Genomic DNA, 8,681 nt, shown 5'->3' with positions numbered 1-8,681 from the left:
AATACTCCTGTCTCCGCCTCCCAAGCAGGGATTACAAGCGTGTGCCATCATGCCCGGCGTGGAATGAAGTTTTTTTTTTGTGTGTGTGTGGTACTGGGAATGGAACCCAGGAGCATTCTACCTCTGAGCTACACCCCCAGCCATATTTTTTATCCTTTATTTTAAAACAGGGTCTTACTGAGTTGCAAAGGGCCTCAAGTATCTGTGGCTGTCCAGAAACTGCGATCCTCCTGTCTCAGCCTCCCAAATGCTGGGATTATAAGTGTGTGCCACCAAGGCAGGCTAGGATCGAAGTTTTGAGACCAGCCTCAGAAACTCAGCAAGACACTCAGCAACCTGGTGAGACCCTATTTAAAAATAAAAATAAAAAGGGTTGGGAGTATAGCTTGGAGGTAGAATATCCCTAGCTCCAGTCCCCAGTAACTCCCCCCCCCCCAAACACACAAAAGTGAGCTCCTGGCTTTTTGGATGGGCAGGATAACTTATTAAGTGTGTGATTATAGTGTTAAAATTGATGTTTCTATTTAGTTTTTAGTTTTCTAAAATGTTACTTTTATGTGTGATTATTATATATATAATATTAGTATATTGTCCTATAATATTTTAGAAATACACAAAGATACATGGGGACATGCTCTCATAATTTTTTCCTGACTAAAAGATTTGGAGTCCAGAGCTTTAGGCAGTGGAAAACAATTGGGGAATCTTATATAGGAGAATGTAGATTTCACTCAAGGAGATCAGTTAGGATAGATGAGAGGATTTTAGGCATTGGGAATTTTATCCAGATAACCTTTTGTGACTTTGTTACTTTTTTTTTTTTTTTTTTGGAGGGTCTGGGGATGGATCCCAGAGGCATTTGACCTCCGAGCTACACCCCCTGCCCTATTTTATTCTTTATTTTGAAACGGGGTCTAAGTTATGGAGGGCCTCCCTAAGTAGCTGAGGCTGTCCAGGAACTGAGCCTCCCTCCCGACTAAGCCTCCCAAATGCTGGGATTAGGAGCGTGGGCCACCATGCCCAGCTACTTTGTTACTTTTGTTTGTTTTTTTTAAATAGCTTGAAATTACTGTAGAGGGTTTTAAAATAATTAACTGTAGCCATGAAAACCTAGTGAGAGTGTCTCAAAACTAGCTAGGCAATTTACTAATAGGTTATCTCTAGGGGTAACCAATTTTTTTAATAAGAGTAGAATGAGGTGTCTTTACATGAAATGCTTTACATTTTCTGGTTGCAATCAGTGAAATGTGTGTACTGTATATACTACCATGATGTGGCAACTGTAGTCCTACAAAATATGCTTGATTTCCATTGTTCATTGTAGTTTTGTGGTGTTACTTTATAGGATTATACTGCAAGTAGTGTGTTGGAAGGAATACAAATGAAAATATCCTTAGGAAAGTCAATACAAGTTGGGTGTGGTGGCACCTGCCTGTAATCTCTGTACTTGTGAGGCTGAGACAGGAGGATTGTGGATTCTTGGACAGCCGCAGCTATTTAGTGAGGCTCTCTGCCACTTAGTGGGACCCTATTTGAAAATAAAGAATAAAAAATAGGGCTGGGAGTGTAGCTTGGAGGTAGAATGCCCCGGGCTCAATCTCCAGTACCACACACACAAAAAAAAGTCAATACAAATTTACTAATAAATACAAATTACTTGGTGTTTCTCTAATCAAAGCATTAAGACCACATTGAGACATTTGTTCATCCTTTCTGTTAAATATTTCAAGACAGTTTATGCTTTTATCATTTTCTCAGGCCAGGACGGAGCTGCTGACTTAACATATTGGCAACTTTTGTAGTTTCATGCTTTTTCAGTTAGTTTTAGTTAGCTTTCCTGTCTCTGTGACCAAAATACCTGACAAGAACAACTTGAAGGAAGATCTATTGGGGCTCCTGGTTTCAGTCTATGAGGCCAACTCCGAGGCATAATCCTTGGTAACTGCTCTCATATAACGGAGGCCAGAAGCAGAGAGCAAGAGGAGGAGGTGAGAGGGACATAATCTCCAAGGCCACACTCCCAGTGACCTACCTCCTTTAGCCACACTCTGTCTACCTACTTTCCACCCATAAACACATTCAAATTATTCATCCAGGTGTATTCATTCGAGTCACCTCTCCTTGCCAGTCTGGTATGGATGCCTATCCTCTGTATTTCTATTTATTTATTTATTTATTTATTTATTTACTTATTTATTTGGTGGTACTAGGGTTCCTGGAAGCCCTTCTACCTCCGGGCTACACTCCCAGAGCTATTTTTACATTTCTATTTGGAAACAGGGTCTCCTAAACCAGCGCGCGCGGCTGGCTTCGAACCTGCGTGATCCTCCTGTCTCTGCCTCCCAAGCGCAGGGATTACAAGCGTGCGCCACCACGCCCGCCTATCCTCTGTATTTCTATCTTTTAATAAACTTCTTTAATTCTTCAACAAAACAAATTATTCATACATTGATTAGAACCCTCATGATTCAGTTATTTCACCTCTGAACATTTTTACATGGCCAGTATATGATCTTTTCCAGGCGACATTATATATCCAAACTATGATACTCTGAAAGAGGTGCTTTTTTTCAATAGTAATCTTTTTTCAGACTGCGCTAGTGAAAAGCTAAGTGTAGGAGAAAATATAAATTTTATTTCCCTATAGTTTGTGTTTAGAAATGGATAAGATAGAAGAGTAGTCTGCAAACTTAAAATATCTGCTCTCAAGGTTGGTTGTTTTTATTGTGACTTAGCTCCTTTCTGGCTTTTCCCTTTTTATGTATCAGTGATAATGAAATTTATTAATTGGCTTTAACAATTAGTGAGCTACCTTTTTTATTTTTATTTTTTGTGGTACTGAGGATTGAGCTCAGGAACATTCTGCTTCCAAGCTACACTCCCAGCACTATTTTTATTCTTTGAAACAGGTCATACTAAGTTGCAGAGAGCCTCATGAGATTTCTGAGGCTGGCCACAAATCTGCGATCCTCCTTGTCTCAGTCTCCTAAGTACTGGGATTACAAGTGTGTACCACCATGCCTGGCTGAGATAGCTTTTTAAAACTTTATTAAAAGGTATATTAAAAATATACCTTTCTCCCACAAAAACAATTTTTTTTGGTCATATTTCAAGAACCTACTGTTGGTCCTACCACACTATCCAGCATTTCCAGGAATTAATAAAATTTCTATGTAGCATAACTAAGTAAAACAGAATTAAAATGGCACTGAAGACATTACTAGGGCTAATGATGTATTTCAGTGGTAGGGTACCCGCCTAGCATGTGCAAGGTCTGGGGTTCAATACATACATACATGAATAAGACATTATAAATTTTAGACACAAATAGATGACTACTGTCATCTATAAATTATACTCCAATAAAGCTGAAAAATCACAATAAAGGCATAGCATCACTTTAAAATATTAACTGAGTCAGACATGGTGGTGCACACTTGTAATCCCAGAATTTTGGGAGGCTGAGACAGGAGGATTGTGGTTCGTGGACAGCCTCAGCTACTTAGGCCCTTTGCAAATCAGTGAGACCCTGTTTCAAAATAAAGAATAAAAAATAGGGCTGGGGTATAGCTCGGAGGTAGAATGCCTCTGAGTTCCATCCCCAGTACCCCCCCCCCCCCCACACACACACACACCCCTCAGCCCTATTTTTTATGACAGTAGTCATCTATTTTTTTTTTTTTTTTTTTTTAGTTATTTATTTTGTGGCACTGGGAATTGGACCCAGCACCATTGTACTTCTGAGCTCCACCCCCCCACCACCAAATTTTATTTATTTATTTATTTTGTGGCCCTGGGGATGGAACTCAGGGGCATTCGACCTCCAAGCTATACTCCCAGCCTTATTTTTTTTATTCTTTATTTTGAAACAAGGTCTCACTAAGTTGCAGAAGGCCTCACTAAGTAGCTGACCCAGATCTTCCTGTCTCAGCCTCCCAGATGCTACCAGACCAATTTTTTTATTCTGTATTTTGAAACAGGGTTTTACTAAATTGCAGAGGGCCTCACAAGTTACCAAGGCTGGCCTAGAACCAGTAATTCTCCTGTCTCAGCCTCCCAAGGTTCTGGGATTACAAGCATGTGCCACCATGCTTGGTTCAGCATTCAATTTAAAACATCAAATTCAGTAAATTTTTATGTGAATTTAGTGTGTAGTAACCACTACCACACTCAAGTCATAGAACAATTTCATTACCTCAAGTTCTTTAATGCAGTTCATTGTTCTTTTAAGTGAAATGGATATAATGAAAGTATGTATCTTCAGAGTTGTTGTTAAGGAGTAAATTTAAAGCCCTCAAGATAGTTACTGGCTGAGTTCTAGCTGAGTGGCAGAGTACTTTCCCAACAAGGACAAAGCCCTGGGTTTGATCCCAACCACTGTGTCAAAAGAAAGTTATTGGTAAGCCAGGTGTGATGGGCACACTTGTAATCCTAGTACTTGGGAGATTGAGACGAGGATCCAAATATTTGCAGCCTCAGCAACTGTGCAAGGTGCTCTGCAACTTATTGAGACCCTGTTTCAAAATAAAAATAATATAGGACATAGAGGTGTAAGCTCAGTACTCCCTTACCTCCCCCTCCACAAAGTTATTGGCAGAGCTGAGGCTATAGCTCACTAGTAAAGCATTTGCTTATAATACCTAAGGTCCTGGGTTTGATCCCCAGCCAAGCAAAACAAAACAGGAAAAAAAAAAGTTCCTGGCATATTGTAAGAGTTCAGTTAATGCTATCTGCTGTTATTATCCATAGTATTTACAGTGTTTTACCCTGTTATTTTTAAATTTTTTTCCAGAATTAGTACAATATTTTATAATAGAAAATGAAAATATTACCTGCTAACACAGATAATCTGATACACAACAATGGGGAAGAGCTGACAGGAAGGGCAGGGCAAGAATGATGGGCTTAGACTAGGAACCTTTCAGTAGACTGCTAAATGGACTGGATATACTATTTCAGCTGAGAACTTTCTTTGATGGTGACAGATAGGTGGTGACAGGCCTGGAGACCCCATAGGTATGACCCAGAGCCTGTTTGGAGCATAAGAACATGTGGGGCATGTTCTTGTTTTCACATAGCAGTGGGAGGTGCAGGATGATCTCCAGGGGTTCAGCATCTGCAGCCATCACAGTGAACTCTTGAGATGCCCCTTTGAGGGTTTTAGTGGCCTCATTGGCTCCTTTTGGAAACTGCTTGTAGTAATATGATTGCTGAACAAGGTTCAGTAGTTTCTTGGTGAGATGGGCATCTGCGAGGGGATAGGCCTTCAAATTTACATCAGCTTCAGTCTGAAGCTGGCTCGCCACCACTCAAGAACAGTTGATGTCAGGAAAGACACCTAAATACTGAACACTCTTTACCCCCTTTTAAAAGCCCCTCAAGCCGGGCGTGGTGGTGCACGCTTGTAATCCCAGCATTTGGGAGGCTGAGACCAGAGGATTGCGCAGGTTCGAAGCCAGCCTTGCTGGCTTAAGAGACCCTGTTCCCAAATAAAAAAAATATAAAATAGGTCTGGGAGTGTAGCCTTGAGGTAGAAGGGTTTCCAGGAACCCCAGTACGTACCACCAAAAAAAAAAAAAAAAAAAAAAAAGAAAGAAAGAAAAGAAAAAATAGGGCAGGGGGTGTAGCTTGGAGGTCAAATGCCCTTGGGTTTCATCCCCAGACCCGCAAAAAATAAAAATAAAATAAAATAAATAAAAGTCCCTCAATACTGATATTCAATACTAATTTTATTTGTAACCAGACATGATGGTGCATGCTTGTAATCCTAGTACTTGGGAAGCTGAGACAGAAGAATTGCAGATTCATGGGCCAGACTCAGCTACTTAGTGAGTCCTCTGCAACTGAGACCCTTTTTCAAAATATAAAAAATAAGCCGGGCATGGTGGCACATGCTTGTAATCTCAGAATTTGGGAGGCTGACACAGGAGGATTGCAGTTTGAGGACAGCTTCAGCTACTTAGTGAGGCCCTTTGCAACTCAGTGAGACACTGTTTCAAAATAATAAAAAATAGGGCTAGGGAGCTGGGTATGGTGGTGCATGCTTATAATCCCAGCATTCTGGAGGCTGAGACTAGAGGATCGTGGTTTATGGACAGCCTCAGTTACTTAGCAAGGCTTTCGCAACTCAGTATGACCCTGTTTCAAATATGAAAAATAAGAAACTAAAAAATAGGGCTGGGGGTGTAGATCGGAGGTACAATGTTTCTTGGTTCCATCCCCAGTACCACCAAAAAAAAAGGGGGGGGGCTGAGGATGTACCTCAGGGGTAGAATGTTCCTGATTTCTATCCTTTAGCAAAACCTTCAAGGTATACTCCCAGCCCCAGAGTCTCACTAGGTTAATGAGTCTCATTAGTTGAAGAAGCTGTCCTTGAACTTGCAATCTTCTTATCTCAGCCTCCCAAGTACTAGGATTACAAGTGTGTGCCACCATGCCTGGCTCAAGCCGTCACTTTTATTTAAAATATTTATTTTGGTTTATAATAACACTATGCTTTTTAGAAATCTTGTTTTTTTTTTTTTGAAATTCTTCACATTGTATTCTCTGTGAAGCCTTTTATTTTTAAATTGCAGTGTTTACATTTTATTTATCCTGTTCCCAGGACTTTTTTGTTTCTTTTTCTTTTCTTTTTTTTTTCTTCTTTGCAGGACTAGGGGTGGAACCCAGGGTCATTCTACCTGCAAGTTACACCCCAGCCCCATTTTTATTCTTTTATTTTGAAACAGTGTCTCACCAAATTGCAGAGGGCCTCACTAAGCTAAGGTTCATGGAGAACCTGTGATCCTCCTGTCTCAGCCTCCCAAATACTGGTATTACAAGCATGTGTCACCATGCCAGGCTCCTAGGACATTTTATCAGGTTTCATTGGGACATTTTTCTGTGGTGCCTGCCCTTAGTTCTCTATTTCATGGAGGGGTATACCGTGAATTGAACCCAGCTAAGCGTGTACTCTGTCATTGAGCTGTACCCCAAGTTCTTTCTCTTTTTAAAAAAAATTTGGGGCACTGGGTATTGATCCCTCCCCCCCAAGGTACTTTACAACTAAGCTACAACCTCAGCCTCTCTTATTTTTTTATTTTTTTTGTGGCACCATGGGCAGTCTACCTTCAAGCTATACTCCCAGCCCTATTTTATTCTTTATTTTGAAACAAGATCTCACTAAGTTGTGGAGAGCCTCACAGTTGCTGAGACTGAACTTGAATTGATGATCCTCCTGTCTCAGCCTCCCAAGTATGGATTATAGGCATGTACTATTGCACTAGGCTCTGTTGAGAATTTAATAATGTAGTCTAAATGTTGCATTAGCTTTCCAGATCTTCCTGATAAATTATTACAAATTAGATGACTCAAATAATAGGAAGTTTTCCCTCACAATTCAGGAGGCTAGAAGTCTAAAATCAAGGTTTGTGGAGGGCCATATTCCCTCTGAAGATTTTAAGAAATGAAATCCTTTCTTGCATTTTCCAGCTTTTGGTAGATACTGGCATTTCTTGTCTGGTAGCAAACCCAGTTTCGGCCTCTGTTTTCACATGGATTTCTTCTTCTCTGCATCACTGTCCTATTCTCTGAAAAGGATACCAGTTATTGGATTTTGGGCCTGCCCTAAATCTAGGTTGATTTCACTTCCAGATCCATAAGTAATTATATCAGTAGAGACCATATTTCCAAACAAGGTCACATTCTGAGATTTGGGGTGGATATGAATTTTGGGGCAACACTTCAACCCACCAGAGATTCAAAAGAAATATTTATGATCTAAGTTTTGGAACTAAATAATGTAAAAAACTACTTTTCAGATTGCAGAAATGTGACTTTGGGTCATTTTCCTGTCTCAGTGCTCTCAACAGTATGCTCTAGATAGAGATCCCAAGTGAATAATTAACTGGTGCTCTTGGAACATAGATCTATCCTCTTTAATTACCTTCTAGCAAGCTAGAAATAAGTGACCTCCTAAAAAGTACTTAAGACTTTTAGCTGGGCATGGTGGTGCCCACTTGTAATCCTAGTACTTCAGAGGCTAAGATGGGAAGATTGTAGGTTCAAGGCCAGCCTCAGCAACATGAAGAGAAGCTATTTCAAAAAAAGTTTTTTAAATGGGGGGGCTGGAGATGGGTATGGTGGCTCACAGTGTAATACTTTAATTGGGCATAGTGGAACACATCTTAATCCCAGTTTGTGGGAACCAGGAAGCAATTTAGCAAACTCTCAGCAATCTAGCAAGATCCTGTTTCAAAGCAAAAATTTAAAAAGGGGCTGGAGATACAGCTTGAAGGTAGGATGCTTTTGGGTTCAGTCTGTAGTTAAGCATATGTGTGAGTATACACACACACACACACACACACACACACACACACACACACCAGAGATGTAGCTCAGAAGTAGAATACTCTTGGATTCAGTCCCCAGTACAAAAACAAATTAAGATTTATGACCGTTTTGAGAATGAGAGATTCCATGGTATAACAAATTCTGGGAATTTATATGGAGAGATAGTAAAGTGATGAAGAGCAAGGACTTTTTCTGGGGATGAGGGTTGGGGATCAGCCCAAGGCATCGTGCACGTTAGGCAAGTGATCTGCCACTGGGATGTATCCTCGCCCTGAAGAGAAGGATTTTGGGAGTCACATTCTCTGAGTTCATATTCTGCCTCTAACCCTTAATAGCTGGGTGGAGTGTGG

General features: G+C 40.5%; 1 pseudogene across 1 annotated transcript; it reads right to left on the bottom strand.

The window, feature by feature from the left end:
• Positions 1 to 4,905: 4,905 nt before the first annotated feature.
• Positions 4,906 to 7,663, bottom strand: LOC308273359 (NHP2-like protein 1; annotated as a pseudogene). Its single transcript has 2 exons — positions 7,582 to 7,663; positions 4,906 to 5,308 (listed from the first exon to the last, which is right to left on the bottom strand). The product of its transcript is annotated as an NHP2-like protein 1 (transcript).
• Between the last annotated feature and the right edge of the window lie 1,018 nt (positions 7,664 to 8,681).

Source organism: Muscardinus avellanarius (assembly GCF_963383645.1).
Source record: "Muscardinus avellanarius genome assembly, chromosome: 1".
In the NCBI taxonomy this organism is placed as follows: Eukaryota; Metazoa; Chordata; class Mammalia; order Rodentia; family Gliridae; genus Muscardinus; species Muscardinus avellanarius.
This window is presented reverse-complemented; position numbering and strand designations above follow the sequence as displayed.